Raw genomic sequence first — 19,107 nt, 5'->3', positions numbered from 1 at the left:
TCAGTTCCTCTTTCCGGCCCACTCCCCATAACCCTTAAATACCTTATTGGTTAAAAATCTATCTATCTGTGATTTAAATACATTCAATGAGCTAGCCTCAACTGCTTCCTTGGGCAGAGAATTCCACAGATTCACAACGCTCTGGGAGAAGAAATTCCTGCTCAACTCAGTTTTAAATTGTTTCCCCCGTATGTTGAGGCTGTGCCCCCTAGTTCTAGTCTCCCCGACCAGTGTAAACAACCTCTCTGCCTCTATCTTGTCTATCCCTTTCATTATTTTAAATGTTTCGATAAGATCACCCCTCATCCTTCTGAAATCCAACGCATAAAGACCCAGTCTACTCAATCTATCATCATAAGGTAACCCCCTCATCTCTGGAATCAGCCGAGTGAATCGTCTCTGTACCCCCTCCAATATGCTTCCTTAAGTAAGGTAACCAAAACTGCATGCAGTACTCCAGGTGCGGCCTCATCAAAACCCATTACAGTTGCAGCAGGACCTCCCTTCTTTTGTGCTCTATCCCTCTCGCAATGAATGCCAATATTTCATTCGCCTTCCCGATTACCTGCTGCACGTGCAAACTAACTTTTTGGGATTAATGCACAACGACTAATCCGCATCGCAGCATGTTGTAATTTCTCCCCATTCAAATAATATTCCCTTTTACTGTTTTTTTTTCCAAGATGGGTGACCTCACATTTTCCAGACATTGTATTGCATCTGCCAAACATTAGATAATTCGCTAAACCTATCTAAATCTCTTTGCAGCCTCTCTATGTCCTCTGCACAACACGCTTTCCCACTAATCTTTGTGGCATCTGCAAATTTTGTTACAGTACACTCTGTACCCTATTCCATTCATCTATGTATATTTTATTCGGGTCGTCATCTGACAGACCTCTGTCGTGCCTGTTTATGTATACGCGGCCCAGTCGGACAGAAAGCTGGCATGTGTGTACCTGAATACGGGTACCAGTCAGACACGCCTCTGCCCTCCCTGTGTCGATATCCGATTCCCAGTGGGAGAAAGCCCACTCCTATCTGTTTCTGTATTCTCTGTGAATATCCTACCTGTAATTTTAGGGTGGAGACCTATTGTTCTGGATTCCACTCCAGAGGATATAGTTTTCCTCCAACTAGCCCATCGAATGCCTAATTTGTTTCAGCTATTTCAAGTTAATCGAGATCGAATTCTAAAGTCACGTGAACGCGAGGGAAGCTAATGCAGTTCTTTAAATCCAGCAGTATTATGTTGAATCCCCCATGGCCAATATGTTCTATTTTCCCCTTTGGTCGGTGTGCCATTATTTTTCCAATCACCGACGTTAAGCTGTGTGTTCGACATTGTAATTGGCATGTTCTATCTCCTTTCTTAAATATGGGTATTACTTTAGCTTTCTGGCTGTGTTCTGGCTGCACACGTTATACTAACATCGAAACATAGAAACATAGAAAATAGGTGCAGGAGTAGGCCATTCGGCCCTTCAAACCTGCACCGCCATTCAATGAGTTCATGGCTGAACGTGCAACTTCAGTACCCCATTCCTGCTTTCTCGGCATACACCTTGATCGCCCCAATTGTAAGGACTTCATCGAACTACCTTTTGAATATATTTAGTGAATTGGCCGCAACAACTTGCTGTGGTAGAGAATTCCACAGGTTCCTCACTCTCTGGGTGAAGAAGTTTCTCCTCATCTCGGTCCTAAATGGCTTACCCCTTATCCTTTAACTGTGTCTCCTTCATCTGGACTTCCCCAACATTGGGAACATTCTTTCTGCATCTAACCTGTCTAACCCCGTAAGAATTTTGAAAGGTTTCTATGAGGTCCTCTCTCATTCTTCTGAACTCCAGTGAATACAAGCCCAGTTGTTCCAGTCTTTCTTGATTGCTCAGTCCCGCCATCCCGGGAATCAGTCTGGTGAACCTTAACTGCACTCCCTCAATAGCAAGAATGTCCTTCCTCAGGTTAGGAGAACAAAACTGTACACAATACTCCATGTGTGGCCTGACCAAGGCCCTGTACAACTGTAGCAACACCTCCCTGCCCCTGTACACAGATCCACTCACTATGAAGGCCAACAAGCCATTTGCTTTCTAAACCGCCTGCTGTCCCTGCATGCCAACCTTCAATGACTGATCTACCATGACACACAGGTCTCGTTGCACCTCCCCTTTTCCTAATCTGTCACCATTCAGATAATAGTCTGTCTCTTTGTTTTTATCACCAAAGCGGATAACATCACAATTATCCACATTATACTTCATCTGCCATGCATTTGCCCACTCACCTAACCTATCCAAATCAATCTGCATTCTCATCGCATCCTCCTCGCAGCTCACACTGCCACCCAACTTAGTGTCATCCGCAAATTTGGAGATACTACATTTAAACCCGTCGTCTAAATCATTAATGTGCAGTGTAAACAGCTGGGGCCCCAGCGCAGAACCTTGCGGTACCCCACTAGTCACTGTTTGCCATTCTGAAAAGTACCCGTTTACTCCTACTCTTTGCTTCCTGTCTGACAACCAGTTCTCAATCCATGTCAGCACACTACCCCCAATCCCATGTGCTTTCACTTTGCACATTAATCTCTTGTGTGGGACCTTGTGGAAATCCTTCTGAAAGTCCAAATATACCACATCAACTGGTTCTCACTGGTCCACTCTACCACATCCTGAAAAAATTCCAAAAGATTTGTCAAGCGTGATTTCCCTTTCACAAATCCATGCTGACTTGGTCCTATCATGTCACCTCTTTCCAAATACACTGCTATGACATCCTTATTAATTGATTCCATCATTTTACCCACACCGTTGTCAGGCTGACCGGTCTATAATTCCCTGTTATCTCTCTCCCTCCTTTTTTAAAAAGTGGGGTTACATTGGCTACCCTCCACTCCATAGGAAGTGATCCAGGGACAATGGCATGTTGGAAATTGACTGTCAATGCATCCGCTATTTCCAAGGCCACCTCCTTAAGTACTCTGGGATGCAGTCCATCAGGCCCTGGGGATTTATCGGCCTTCAATCCCAAAAATTTCCCCAACACAATTTCCCGACTAATAAGGATTTCCCTCAGTTCCTCCTCCTTACTCGACCCTCCGACCCCTTTTATATCCGGAAGGTTCTTTGTTTCCTCCTTTGTGAATACCGAAACAAAGTACTTGTTCAATTGGTCCGCCATTTCATTGTTCCCCGTTATGACTTCCCCTGATTCTGACTGCAGGGGACCTACGTTTGTCTTTACTAACCTTTTTCTCTTTACATATCTATAGAAACTTTTGCAATCCGTCTTAATGTTCCCTGCAAGCTTCATCTCGTACTCCATTTTCCCTGCCCTAATCAAAACCTTTGTCCTCCTCTGCTGAGTTCTAAATTTCTCCCAGTCCCCGGGTTCGCTGCTATTTCTGGCCAATTTTTATGCCACTTCCTTGGTTTTAATACTATCCCTGATTTCCCTAGATAGCCACGGTTGAGCCACCTTCCTTTTTTTATTTTTACGCCAGACAGGAATGTACAATTGTTGTAATTCATCCATGCGGTCTCTAAAGGTCTGCCATTGCCCATCCACATTCAACCTCTAACGTATCATTCGCCAATCTATCCCAGCCAATTCAAGCCTCATACCTTCAAAGTTAGCCTTCTTTAAGTTCGGAACCATGGTCTCCGAATTAACTGTTTCATTCTCCATCCTAAAACAGAATTCCACCATATTATGGTCAATCTTCCCCAAGGGGCCTCGCTCAACGAGATTGCACATTAATCCTCTCTCATTACACAACACGCAGTCTAAGATGGCCTCCCCCCGAGTTGGTTCCTCGACATATTGGTCAAGAAAACCATCCCTTATGCACTCCAGGAATTCCTCCTCGACCGTATTGCTTCACGTTTGGTAAGCCCAATCTGTGTGCATATTAAAGTCACCCATTATAACAACTGCACTTTATTGCATGTGCCCCTAATTTCCTGTTTGATGCCCTCCCCAACATCACTACTACTGTTTGGAGGTCTGTACACAAATCCCACTAACGTTTTTTACCCTTTGGTGTTCTGTAGCTCTACACATATAGATTCCACATCATCCAAGCTAATGTCCTTCCTAACTATTGCATTAATCTTCTCCTTAACCAGCAATGCTAACCCACCTCCTTTTCCTTTGATTCTATCCTTCCTGAATGTTGAATACCCCTGGATGTTGAGTTCCCAGCCCTGATCATGCTGGAGCCACGTCTCTGTAATCCCAATGACATCATAACGAAATGTATGTAATAGTGCCTCGGCGATCTCTACTTTAAATTGGTTTAAATTGTGCAGATGTAATCCGTCCGGGTTTTATTCTATTAGAGTTTGCTTTGTTTATTTAATAGCTCTTCACTTTTTATTTTAAATGCAATTAACTCCTTGTTAATCTCATCGTCTAATATCATGTTCACCTGCTCTGTTGCCCTGATAAATAACGAAGCAAAGCAAGTACTTTATATTTCTGCCATCTCTCTATCGCTGCCTGTGGTATTATGCTGTCGAGTCCTCTCTGGTCGTATTCCCATTCCATCCTTCCTTTTTAATTGATGTACCTGTAAAACATTTGACTATTTTCTTCCTTGTTCCTTGATAATTTAAGGTCACAGTTGCTCTCTGCCTTTCTAATAGTTTTTGACTTCATTCCTACTCTCTCCATATTCTCGCTGATCATGCTGACTATGCTGTCCATGGAATTAGTGCGTGCATCTACACTTAACCTAATTTTTTTCTGAATATCTTTATTCATCATTCGTGTTCAGTTTGTTCTTATTTTTAGCAGAATATCTATTTTCCCGAAATCTGCTGCACACCGTTTCAAATGTTTCCCTTTGCTATTTTTGTCATGTTTTTCCAATATTGTTGGTCATTTTATTTCCCCATGTTCTATTTGCAAAACCAACTTTTCTCCAGTCAATTAAAGTGGTCTTCGTCATACTTATGTCCATTTCAATTATCAGCTGATAGCATATTATTTTATTATTGGATAGATGTTTCCCAACTTTTAGTTATAGTATCTGCTCTGCTTTATTCCGTATTACGACAACCAATAGCGAACCCTTCCTTTTTGGTCTCCTTATCGATTGGGTTTGAAAGGATTCATGTACGCATCGTGGGAACTCCATTCCCTCATCCTCTTCCCTACCTTTTCTGTCCAATTAATATCGCAGTAGTTTAAAGTTCATGTGATTATTATTCCTTACCTTTCTGCTCATTTCCCTATGGAACAACCCGAATCATGTGTTCGATCCTTTCGGTAGGCGTAAATAGGCGTAATTTCCGGCGTGGGCGTTAACAGAGTGTTTTCATATGGTGGGATACTCGCCTCTTCTCAAAGTCCTTATTACTCCACTTGTGCTTAACACCCAAAATGGGCATTATTTCCAGCGTGGGCGTTGACAAAGTGTTTTCAGATCGCGGGATACTCGCCGATTCTCAAAGTCCTTAGAATCTCCACTTTTGTGCTTAACACCCAAAAATGTGCGTTATTGCAGGCGTGGGCATTAACAAAGTGTTTTCAGATCGCCGGCTTCTCGTCCATTCTCAAAAAAACCTAGTTTCCATTTTGGAAAATAAGCGTGACAGCCGGCAAATTCAAATTTTTTTGTCCTTCTGCATAAAATTGGCCGTCCTTCGCAACGGCATGGCAAAGCTCGGTTCCTGCGGTTCTGTCAGTCAATGGTCATCGTGACATGAACAGAAGAGGAGTTCGGGAGACAAGGTGCTCTGAGGGACTGAAGGCTTGTCTGTGTGTATGTGACTACTTTGGCAGGAGGGAGGGAGAGTTTGGAGCTTCACAGCAAGAAGGGATAGAAATATTAGCAGTCACATTTTTGTCTCAAATTGGCCTATAATGGAGAGCCAGGAGGATTTATCACAGCCAGCTTTGGACTCTGATGCGAGAGAGAGAGCAGTGAGTTTGGAGAAGAACACATTGGAGGCGCAAAAGAGCCAGGTGGTTCTGGACGAGGCAAATGCCTCGCTTCTGCAGGAGGTCCAGTTAAGCTGGGGTGATTTGACTCAGGGTGGGAATGGGAAGCCCCCCCCGCCAAAGGATATGGATTAAATAGCACAGTTGGTGTCACTGGCAACCAACAAGGTTTGTGAGCGCAACCATTGCCACAAACGATGGAACGACCTCGTGGGATGTACAAGATTAAATTGCAAATTGAATTAGATTTAATTATGCATTTATAGAATTGGATTTGTAACAGCCAGGAATCACCCTCATCAGGCGAGGAGGATGCGACGAGCCTGCAGAGTGACTTGGATAGTTTAGGTGAGTGGGCAAATGCATGGCAGATGAAGTTTAATGTGGATAAATGTGACGTTACCCACTTTGGTGGTAAAAACAGACAGACAGACTATTATCTGAATGGTGACAGATTAGGAAAAGGGGAGGTGCAACGAGACCTGGGTGTCATGGTATATCAGTCATTGAAGGTTGGCATGCAGGTACAGCAGGCGGTGAAGAAAGCAAATGGCATGTTGGCCTTCATGGCGAGGGGATTTGTGTACAGGAGCAGGGAGGTGTTTCTACAGTTGTAAAGGGCCTCGATGAGGCCTCACCCCGAGTATTGTGTACAGTTCTTTTCTCCTAACTTGAGGAAGGACATTTTTGCTATTCAGGGAGTGCAGCGAAGGTGCACCAGACTGATTCCCGGGATAGCGGGACTGACCGATCAACTAGGCTTGTATTCACTGGAGTTCAGAACAATGAGAGGGGATCACGTAGAAATGTTTCAAACTCTGACGGGATTGGACAGGTTAGATGCAGGAAGAATGTTCCCGATGTTGGGGAAGTCTAGAACCAAGGGTCACAGTCTAAGGATAAGGGGTACGCCATTTCGTCCCTAGATGAGGAAAAACTTCGTTACCCAGAGAGCGGTGAACCTATGGAATTTTCTACAACAGAAAGTTGTTGAGGACAATTCATGAAATATATTGAAAAAGGAGTTAGATATAGACCTGACTACTAGGGGGATCAAGGGGTATGGCGAGAACGCAGGAATGGGGTACTGAAGTTGCATGTTCAGCCATGAACTGACTGAATGGCGGTGCAGGCTCGAGGGCTGAGTGGCCTCCTCCTGCACCTATTTTCTATGTTTCTGTGTTTCTATGTTTCAATGTTTCTAAAACATAAATCCTTTCATTTTTCCGGGAATGTTTTCCTCAAAGCCTGCGGTCACGGTGTGATTCATCAGGTAGTGAATGATAATTATCAAAATAATCCTGATTGGTTATGTGTTGTATCAGTCTCTTTTACATGACCTATTAATGATATCACGCAATGTTCTCTTGCTTTGTCGTCCAGTCAACTTTTACTGAAGAGGCTCTCGTTGATGAGGTCCGTGCCGAGGTTAACGGGTGTGGGGGGCCACCAGCCCCCAGGAACGTCACTGAGATGGTGAGGCATATGCTCGCACTCGTGCGAAAGCACCCACAAACAGCCACAGACGCATTTGCTGACCCTGAAGTGAGAAAAGCTTTCGACATTGCGTGATGTGAATTCAATGGAAGCCAAACCCACTCATATCCGGAAAATCACATGTGATAAATGGTTTCTCAAATTTTCATCGAAATAATGATGGACGAAAGAAAATTATTGCAATGCCAAAGTGTTGGTGGTCATGAAATGCGATGCCCGTGATGACTTTGAGTGCGGTTGTGTTTTTGACGTGTATACGCTGTGTGTAGCACTGGAATCATGTTGTGAGCCGAGCACCCCCTTTCTCCTCTCCGAAACTCATTTGTGAATTCCAGCTCAGCCAGCAACGCGGCCCCAGGAGGGGCATGATTCTTAGGACAATTCGAATATATCTGGTGCCGAGGAGCCCCGATTGTCACCCGTCAATCCGCTGAATCTGTTCTCCATGGTGAAGAGGGCACATATCAAGGAACATGCATCGCCACGGGCCAGAAGCCAATCCCCCACAGGGCCAGTTAATGGTCCTCCCGTCCTGCCCGCCTCCACTCTGAAGCTACCTTGCCCAAACTCCTCACCGCAAGGTGCCCCATTTGTCCCCAGGACGGCACCGACATTGCGGAGGCCTCGTGGACGCGCCAAGTCTGTCCCACGAGTAGCAACTGACAGTGACGAGAACGTACAGTTGTCCAGGAGGACTGCAGACATTGGTGACCAGCTTATCGAAGTATTGGGAGTGATGTCCCGACAGCTGGCAACAATGACCAACTCAGAAGGCGGAGATCCAGGATGCGATAGCCAGGTACATCTCTCTCGCCTTCTCTCTCTCTCGCTCTCTCTCTCTCTCGCCTTCTCTCTCTCTCACTCTCTCTCACCTTCTCTCTCTCACTCTCTCCCGCCTTCTCTTTCGGTCTCTCTCTCGCCTTCTTTCCTTTTTCTTGCCTTCTCCCTCTCTATTTCTCTCTCTCTCTCTGCCTCTCTCTCTTTCCCTCTCTCTCTCTCTCTCTCTCTCTCTCTCTCTCTCTCTCTCTCTGTCTCTCTCTCTCTCGCCTTCTCTGTCTCCACCCCTAGTTTCTGCACCCCCACTGCAAATGACGGATAGAGCCAGGACCACGATGCTTCTTCTGCATCAGGGAATGTTGCCCTTCGGCACGTCCCCATTCCCGGACCCGTGCAACGACTGCATGTGTCTTCATCCCCCCAATGAGGAACTGCCGGAGGAGCTCCTTGGTCACCCATCGTGGAGCGAGGAAGGGAAGGGCTCGACTTAGTGAGATCAAGGTTCTTAGGGGGGGGAGGAAAGTAAACTGCATTTCAGCTGGTGATGGCTGTATTATATCTGCATCTGGTTGCATGCAATTTGATGTATTGTATGGGGGCTGGTGACCCCCATCCGGATTTCCCTTTATATTCTGTGTTGCAAGAGAGGTTGATAATTTGTTTGCTGTTAATCGTGGATCAAGTGGATTCTGGGCTGTGGTTGGGTGTTATTGCAAGTGATAATTATGATTTCAGACCAGTGTTGTTACACAATCTATTTTCTTGCACGTAACCTTGAAGCACTTTGCCTCACATAGCTTCACCGTTAAACACTGCTGAGTAAACGTAACCCCCAGCAGTCCAGACTCTGAAAATATGTCTGGTGCGATGTTCACGTCAACTGAGTAGAAATCCAGAGTCAAAGCAAACTCCGCTGAAGTTCAGGCAGCCTTTTGAATGGAAGAGCTGTGATTGTAAAAACGCCAGACACACCGTTGGCGTTGGTTCAGAAATGTTACTCCCTTTGTGGTTGTTTTTTTTGAGCAAGCGATGTTGTGAGCAGGATGTGTGCGAGGTGGGGGAAACTGAAAACCGTCGATCTCCTGCCCGTTACTTTCCCCAAATGTGCTCTTTATGAACTACAAAAGTGGCCCGGCGTTAATAGTGAACCTGAGCGTTAAATTGTTGTGGAAAGTGACGCTCGGGCGATATTATGGGCTTTGATTTTGCCCAAATCTGTCCTAACAAAGTAGGCGGGCTGTAATATTTTGTCCCGGCGTTAAGCAAATGGTTAAAGTAACGCAACGCTCGTCGATAAGGTTTTGAAAAATGCTACCTCAGTTTCCATTTTGTTTCCAATGGGCGAAATCTGGGCTTTATACGTTAATTCAGTGGTAAAAAGGGCGTTAAAGATGCACAAAAGGTTCTTAACACTCTGCTTTTATGAAAACAGGCGTTACCGTGAGTGATACCATATGAGCGTTAACGTTAAATCTCTCCAATCTTCTGCTGCAGACTGTCGCCATCCTTAGCACTTGCATGGCAACTCTCGATTCCCACGATTCAGGAGCTCAGTGCTCATTATGACTTGCGCAGAAGAGGACCTAAACAGTGAGCGTGTTGCGATTGAGTGGAGGCGTGTGTGGGTGGGGTGTCATGGCTTTGGGAGGAAGGAGGGAGAGATTCGAGCTTTACAGCACATTGAGCAAAAGAGTTAGCCGTTACCGGCCAGATCTTTGTAAGAATTATGCGACTATAATGGAGGCAGGACATAAGAACATAAGAATTAGGAACAGGAATAGGCCATCGAGCCCCTCGAGCCTGCTCCGCCACTCAGCAAGGTTATGGCTGAGTGGAGGAGTCAAGCCAGCATGCTGTGGAAACTCACGCTGGTGAGAGCAGTGAGCTGGGAAATGAGGACATTGGAGAATCAAATAGAGCAAGGAGGTTTTCGGACGAGGCAAAGCTTCCGTCCTGCAGGGGGTCGAGTCACGCTGGGGTGATTTGACACAGGGACGGTGGTCGGAATCCAGCTGCGAAGGTCTACATGAGGATATGGAGCAAGATAGAGTGGTGGTCTCGGTGGCCACCAACGTGGAGCGTGAAGCCAATCAATGCCGCAAGCAATGGAACCGACCTTGTGGAATCCGCAAGAGTAAGTATCACGTTTACTTACAATCACTTATATAGATATAAGTTGGTTTTGTAAGAGTCATAAGTGACTATCACATGTGAGATCGTCCTACTATTGGGAATGTTGTACTCAAATCCTGCGGTCACGGTGTACGTCTTTAGGTAAAAAATGATCATTCTGATAAAAATGATGATTACATCTGTCGGTTATGTGTTGTATCAGTCTCTGTGACACTAACCAGCAATAATATAAGAACGTAAGAACATAAGAATTAGGAACAGGAGTAGGCCATCTAGCCCCTCGAGCCTGATCCGCCATTCAATAAGATCATGGCTCATCTGGCCATGTATTCAGCTCCACTTACCCGCCCTATCCCCATAACCCTTAATTCCCTTATTGGTTACAGCACATTGGGCAAAAGAGTTAGCCGTTACCAGCCAGCTCTTTGCAAGAATTCCGCGACGATAATGGAGGGAGAACATAAGAGAATTAGAATTAGTAACAGGATTAGGCCAACTACTCCCTCGAGCCTGCTCCGCAACTCAACAAGGTCATAGCTGAGTGGAGGAGTCAAGCCAGCATGCAAAGGAAACTCACGTTGGTGAGGGCAGTGAGCTGGGAGATGAGGAAATGTAGCACGCAACGACCTCCTGACATGTTGTTCTGTTGCATGTTACAGAAGAAGCTATCGATGATGAAGTCCGAGGAGCGGCCAACTGATGGGGGGGGGCACCAGTCACCAGCGACATCACTGACACGGAGGCGCGTGTGATCATACCAGTGGGGAGGAACAGCCGGAGAGCAATGCAGGCATCTGCAGAGCCTGAAATGATGGGACGTGAGCCAAGAATACACTATTGCATGATCTAAATTGAATTGATGCCACACGCACTCATATCCGAGCAATAATATATGAGCGTTGGTTTCTAACATCATCCCACAAATAATGCAGGCCGAATGAGAATCGTTGCAATGCAAACTGTTGACGGGCAATCCCACAGATGCCAGAAGCTGTGTACGTGGGCCTTCACTCGGTGGATGAACCTGCATCTTGTTTGGAGGATGACCGATTCTCGCCAGTCTATCCGCATGGTCTCTTGTGGATGGATGGGAGTCTGCACTTCCAGGAACCTGCATCGCCATGATCGACAAGACATTCTCCTCCAAGGACATCTGGTGTTCCTCCAACAACTCCCAGCTCCAGTGTGGAGGTACCGGACACAAAAAACGTCGCTAAAATGCACCCCGTTTGTCCGCAGGCAGGCAGCGACCGCGCCCAGTTTTCGTACACGTTGCAGGTCTCGTCCATGACCATCAGATGAGAGCGGAGAGATGGTACAGTTGTCCAGGATGACTGTAGACATTGGTGACCAACTCCAAGATGCATTGGAAGCATATCCCAACAGCTGGCCAGAGTCTCCAGCACCATCAATGAGTACGTTCCATGGATGGCCGAGGCCCTGGAGACGATAGCCAGGAACATTGCTGGCACAGTCCTCACACTGGTCCCGGAGCGCAACACTCCACCCCAACTTTCGGCACCCCTCCCAGTCCCAATGACACATGAACGTCAGAAGAAAGATCCTGCTTCTGGATACGAGCATGTTCCCACATCGTTACCCTCTGCTCCTGTACTCTTGTAATCATCGGCTCTTCCTTCATCCCTCCAAATGAGGCATCGCCGAAGGTGCTCCTCGACATGGCGGCTTGGAGCGAGGAGGGAAAGGGGTAGAGATGGGGAGAAACTTGAAACATAGAAATTAGGTGCAGGAGTTGGTCATTCGACCCTTCGAGCCTGCACCACCATTCAATGACTTCATCGCTGAACATGCAACTTCAGTATCCCATTCCTGCATGCTCGCCATTCCCGTTGATTTTCCCCGAGTAGTAAGGACTACATCTAACTCATTTTTTTATATATTTAGTGAATTGGCCTCAATAACCTTCTGTGGTAGAGATTTCCACAGGTTTGCCAGTCTCTGGGTGAAGGTGGTTCTCCTCATCTCGGTCCTAAATGACCTACGCCTTATCCTTAGTCTCTGAACCCTGGTTCTGGACTTCTCCAACATCGGGAACATTCTGCCTGCATCTAACCTGTTTAAACCCGTCAGAATTTTAAACGATTCTTGGAGATCCCCTCTTATTCTTCTGAACTCCAGTGAATAAAAGCCCAGTTAATCCAGTCTTTCTTCATATGTCAGTCCCGCCATCCCGGGAATCAGTCTGGTGAAGCTGCGCTGCACTCCCTCAATAACAAGAATGTCCTTCCTCAAGTTAGGAGACCAAAACTGTACAAAACACTCCAGGTGTGGCCTCACCAAGGCCCTGTACAACTGTAATAACACCTCCCTGCCTCTGCACTCAAATCCACTCTGTATGAAGGCCAACATAGCATTTGCTTTCTTAACCGCCTGCTGTCCCAGCATGCCAACCTTCAATGACTGATCTACCATGACACCCAGCTCTCGTTGCACCTCCCCTTTTCCTAATCTGTCACCATTCAGATAATAGTCTGTCTCTCTGTTTTTCCCATCAAAGTGGAGAACCTCACATTTATCCACGTACTACTTCATCTGCCATGAATTTGCCCACTCATCGAACATGTCCAAGTCACTCTGCAGCCTCATAGCATCCTCCTCGCAGCTCACACTGCCACCCAACTTAGTTTCATCCTCAAATTTGGAGATAGTACGTTTAATCCCCTCGTCTATATCATTGATGTAGAGTGTAAACAGCTGGGGCCCCAGCAGTGGACCCTGCGGTACCCCACTCGCCGCTGCCTGCCATTCTAAAAAGTACCCTTTTACACCTACTCTTTGCTTCCTGTCCGCCAACCAGTTCTCCATCCAAGCCAGCACCCTACCCCAATCCCATGTGCTTCAACGTTGCACATTAACTTCTTGTATGGGACTTTGTCGAAAGCCTTCTGAAATTCCAGATACACCACCTCAACTGGTATACTCTTGTCCACTCTACTGGGAACATCCTCAAAAAAATCAAGAAGGTTTGTTAAGCATGATTTCCCTATCACAAATCCATGCTGAATTCGGCACATCATGTCACCTCTTTCCAAATACGCTGATATGACATCCGTAATAATTGATTCCATCATTTTACCCACCACCGATATCAAGCGGACCGGTCTATAATTACCTGTTTTCTCTCTCCTTCCTTTTATAAAAAGTGGTTTTACAGTGGCTACCCTCCACTTCATAGGAACTGATCCAGAGTCTATGGAATGTTGGAAAATGACTGTCAATGCATCCGCTATTTCCAAGGCCAACTCCGAACTACTCTGGGATGCAGACCATCAGGCCCTAGGGATCTATCGGCCTTCAATCCCATCAATTTCCCTAACACAATTTCCCGACTAATAAGGATTTCCCTCAGTTCATCTTTCTTACTGGACCCTCTGACCCATTTTATATCCGAAAGTTTGTTTGTGTCCTCCTTAGTGAATACCGAACCAAAGTACTTGTTCAATTGGTCTGCCATTTCTTTGTTCCCCGTTATGACTTCCCCTGATTCTGAGAAGAGGAGGGTGGAAGGTAAGGGAGTTGCAGGTGATGGGTCTGTTATATCCCCATCAGGGTGGGTTCATCAGTTGTTGCCAATGATACAAATAATTTCACAACAATGCTTTTGTTAAATGTCTTTCTTATTGAACATAACCTTGTTGTGCATTGCCTCAGAGAGCTGCATCATTAAACACTGGTGATTACTTTGCACTAAAAGTTACGAATAAACTTAACTCCAATTATCCTAAATTTTAACCAGCACGAACTTGATGCCCAGCATTGATGTCTGAGATGCTCACATACACAGCAGTGTATCAGCTTTGTCAATCACCGCAACGTTCTTTCAGGCAATTATGAGTTGCTGACGTTAACAGTCCTGCAGCTATGGACTCACCACGCGCCCTTTCGTGCGTTCTGAAGGGAGCGGCGGGCATGGTTTAATAGTTAGCCTGAGTGTCTGGTCCGAGGTCAGCGTCCAGCGCCTCGTCCTCCTCTTCATCTCTCTCCTCACGTGCACCATAAGTCACATCTGGCAATCCTTGCAACCTCCTGATCGCCAGGTTGTGCAGCATTCCGACTGCAACTTTAACTACCTGATCAGCGTTGTCGTGCAGCTCCCCTCCTGGTGGTGCACTCATATAAGCCGCTGCTTGAGCACACAAATTGTTTTCTGGACCACATTTTGTGTGTCTCTGTGCCTGTCATTTTACCGCTTCTCTGTCTCTTGTTGGTGTCACGCAGGGTCTCATCAACCAGTTCGCAAGTACACACCGTTTGTCATCAAGCGTCCAACATTGGACTTGTGGATTACGTGTGAACATATCAGTATCAGCGCTCTCACGTAGGATTTGAGACTCCTCGAAGCTGTCCCGGATATTTGGCACACACCACAATAATGAACTGTTTGTGTACGTCAACTGGTTGGAACTTGAGAGAGTGAAATCTATTTTCATTTGCGAAAAAGCTGTGGGTCCTGAGGAGGCGCCCGCATTGCGCCCTGCATCTTTGGGAACTTAGCAATGCTGTGTAATTCTGCAGCCATGTTTGTCTGGGCCTCCGTTGATTCAATTCTACACAGGTAGGCGGCCTCCGTGAACTCTCCAAGGCAGCATTATGTGGCATGGTGAGACAAAGGACAAATGTCGATCAGGGAGGCCTAAAAGATGCCGGACGCGTAAAACAAACGGCAGCGGTGAACTTGACCTCGATGGTCATAGCGTCCTGAAGGTGCTGGCAGGCTACAGATGTGGCCTGGTGAGCTGCCAGATTTCTGTGAGCACCACTTTGTGGAAGCACAGTCTGTGAAGGCAGGTGTCCTTGGAAACTTTGATGTAACAGCGCTTCTAGATGTAAGGATATGCGTGTGCCATATGGACCTACTATTGAATCTGGCATAATGTACATTGGGCACAAAATTCTTTGCAACAGCCGTAGTGCCGTTTGCACTCTGCAGCATGTGCGTCGTTAACAGAATGTAAATGGCTGGCCGCATTGAAATAAAAGTGTAATGCCGATTGGTCAGAAGAAATTAATTTCTGGTCTAAAAGCCAACCACAGTTTGACCCAATCGTGCAGGTTACGAACAATGTCATCCAGATGGTGACTTCACCTGAGAATAACTCCAGCTTCAATCCAAACTGCCAGCGACGTTGAAGCAGCCTTTTCAATGAAGCGCCATGTGAGATGAAAAAGTGCTGTTCAATCCACTGTATTTGGTCAGAACACTTCCACTTTTTCAGTGCGCTGTTTTGCGCGAGCAATATTTTGGGCGAGATTTGTCTGAGGTAGTGAAAATGAAGCTGGGCTACGTCCTGGGCAATACTTTCGTCAAAATTGATGTTTAAAACAAAAAAAGTGGGCGGGCGTGATTATTGAAGCTCACTGTTAATGTCATGCCAGAGGTAGCGCTGGGCAAAATTATTGGCGCTAATTTCGCCCATTCAGGTGATTCCATCCCATAAAGTGGGTGGTTGGTAATAATTTTTTCACAGCGTATCGAATATTTGGAAATTATCGCTCGGAGATATGTTATCAACAAATGGCCGTTACTTTACATTTTGTGCCAAAAATGGCAACATAGAGCCATTACACGTCATTTCAACGTTAAAATGGACGATAAGTGGGCGTTATGCATTGCAAAATAATGCAAAATCTTGTCGAGTCTATGTAACAAATGTCACTGTGTACAGTGTGTGTCTCACAGTGAGGTTTCAGACTCAGTAACAAGTGTCACTTTGTAGCCAGTGGGATGTCGAGCAGGCGGAGCAGCAGTGTCAGGATAATTGAAAAAGGACCAAAAGTCCGGGAGCAGCGGGGGGAAGTCGATGCGGCAGAGCGGCAGCGTCGGCAGACCTACAAAAGGCCAGTCGGTGCGGGTGCAGCAGGGTGAGAAGGCAAAACAGAAGTAGAAATAAATTGTAGCGTGACATCACAGCCAAGGGATTAAGTGATTGGCTGGTGATTAATGAGTAATTTTCATTTTCTTTTGCCTTATCAGTAAGTATCCTTTCTCATTGTTGTAACCTGCTTAAGTTATCGTGATGGTTAAGTCACGGCAGGAGAGTTCGGATATGTGTCATGCTCCTCCTGTGCTTTGTGGTAAGTTAGGGACGCTCCCACAGTGTCCCTGACGACGATATGTACAGGAAGTGCATCCCCCCGCAACACCTAACTGACCGCATTGCGGCACTGAAGCTGCGGGTAGATTTAATCTGGAGCATCCGCTACATGTCTTCTTCCATAAAGGTGAGAACTGTGTATGGGAAAAAAAAACATGTAATTGCTTTTGAGAAAGCCAGAAACATTTCATGATCCAACAAGCTGATTGTATTGTATAACTCAATTAAAAGACTTGTGCTATCATGTGATTCATCGTCATACAGAATCGGGTGTGAATTACAACAAGCTAACATTGCGGGGAAGTTGCAAACTGTCACCTATGCCTCCAGGAGCTTGTCTTCGGCAGAGAGGGCCTACAGCATGATTGAAAAAAAGGCTGAGGATGTCGTGAACAACACGTTGATTGAGTTGAACACACCGCAGTGTAATAGGTACACAGCTAGAAAGGGGATGGGTGACCAACAGGAGAGCAGTGGAACGAAGGTCGTGCAGGGGTACCCTGTGGTCATCCCCCTGCAAAGCAGATACACCGCTTTGGGTACTGTTGAGGGGTTTGACTCTTCAGGGGAGAGCAGCTGCAGCCAGGTTCATAGCATCGTGGGTGGCTCTGCTGCACAGGAGTGAGGAAAAAGAGTGGGAGATCTATATAGGTAGGGGATTCTATTGTAAGGGGAGCAGATAGACGTTTCTGCGGCCGCAGTCAGTACTCCAGGATGATATGTTGCCTCCTTGGTGCTTGGGTGAAGGATGTCTCGGAGCGGCTACATGACATTTGGAAGAGGGTGAGAGAACTGCCTCAATATGAGGAGTATTCAGAATAATGTGGACACATTAACTGCACAGATAGCTGTGAACGGATATGATGTAATTGGCATCGCGGACTCACGGCTGCAAGTTGACCAACTCTGGGAACTCAACATCCAGGAGTATTCAAGATTCAGTAAGGATAGACAAAAAGTAAAAGGAGGTGGGGTTGTGATGCTGGTAATAGAGGAAATTACCGCAATTGTAAGGAAGGACATTCGCTTGGATGATGTGGAATCGGTATGGGTTGAGCTACGGAATACCAGATGGCAGACAACTCTAGTGGGCATTGTATACAGGCCACCAATCAATAGTCGCGAATTTGCGGACAGCATCCAACCAGAAATTAGGGATGCGTGCGAAAAAGGCACAGCAGTTATCATGTGCGACTTTACTCTATATATAATCCACAAACTCTTAGCAATGCCATGGGGGAGGATTTGCTGGAGTGTAATAGGGAATGTTTTGCAGAACAATTTGTCGAGGAACCAACTAGATGGCTGGCCATCCTAGACTGGGTGATGTGTAAGGAGAAATGAATAATTAGCAATTTTGTTGTGCGAGGCCCCATTGGGAAGAGTGACCATAATATGTTATAATTCTTTATTAAGATGGAGAATGAAACATTTAATTCTGAAACTAGGGTCCTGAACTTAAGACAAAGTAACTTCGATGGTATGTGATGTGAATTGGCTAGAATAGACTGGCGAATAAATTTCTCCCAGTCCTCAGATTTGGTGCTTTTTCTTCCCCGTTTATATTCCTCTTCTTTGGATTTAAAACTATGATTATATTTCCTTGTTAGCCATGGTTGAGCCATATTCCAGTTTTATTATTACTCCAGCCATGGATGTACCAATGTTGAAGTTCAGCCAAGTGATATTAAAATGTTTTCCATTACCTATCAACCGTCAACACATTAAGTATCATTCGCCAGTCTATTCGAGCAGAGGAGGACATAGGCTTTAATTAAGAGGGGAAAAATAGAGTATGAGAGGAAGCTTGCTGGGAACATAAATACTGACTTCAAAATCCTCCATAGATATGTGATGAGAAAAACATTAGTAAAGACAAACGTAGGTCCATTACAGTCAGTTGCAGGTGAATTTATAATGGGGAAAAAAGAAATGGCGGCCCAGTTGAACAAGTTCTTCGGTTCTGTCTTTATGAAGGAAGATAAAAAACAAAAGTCCCGAAATACTGGGGGCCCGAGTGTCTATTTCGAAGGAGGAACTGAATGAAATCCTTATTAGGCTGGGAATTGTGTTTCGGGAATTGATGGAATTGATGGCCGATAAATCCCCGAGGCCTGATAGTGTGCAGCTCAGAGTACCTAAGGAAGTGGCCCGAAAAATAGTGGATGCACTGGTAATCATTTTCCAAAGGTCTATCGGTTCTGCTCAGTTCCTATTGACTGGATGTGAACTAATGTAACACCATTTTTAAGAAAGGAGGAAGAGAGAAAACGGCTAATTATAGACTGGTAAGCCTGAGATCAGTAGTGGGGAAAATGTTGGAATCAATTATTAAAGATGAAATAACAGTGCATTTGGAAAGCAGTGACCAGATCGGTCCAAGTCAGCATGGATTTATCTAAGGGAAGTCAAGCTTGACAAATCTTCTAGCGTTTTTTGCTGATGTAACAGATAGAACCAGTGGATGTGGTATATTTGGGCTTTCAAGAGGCTTTTGACAAGGCCCCACACAAGAGATTGATGTGCAAAATTAAAGCACATGGTATTGGGGGTAATGTACTGACGTGGATAGAGAACTGGTTGTTAGACAGGAATCAAAGATTCTCAATAAACAGGTACTTTTTAGAATGTC

This window comes from Pristiophorus japonicus, chromosome 25, assembly GCF_044704955.1.
Source record: "Pristiophorus japonicus isolate sPriJap1 chromosome 25, sPriJap1.hap1, whole genome shotgun sequence".
Lineage (NCBI taxonomy): Eukaryota > Metazoa > Chordata > Chondrichthyes > Pristiophoridae > Pristiophorus > Pristiophorus japonicus.
The sequence above is the reverse complement of the archived record's forward strand: the minus strand, read 5'-3'. Positions refer to the sequence as shown.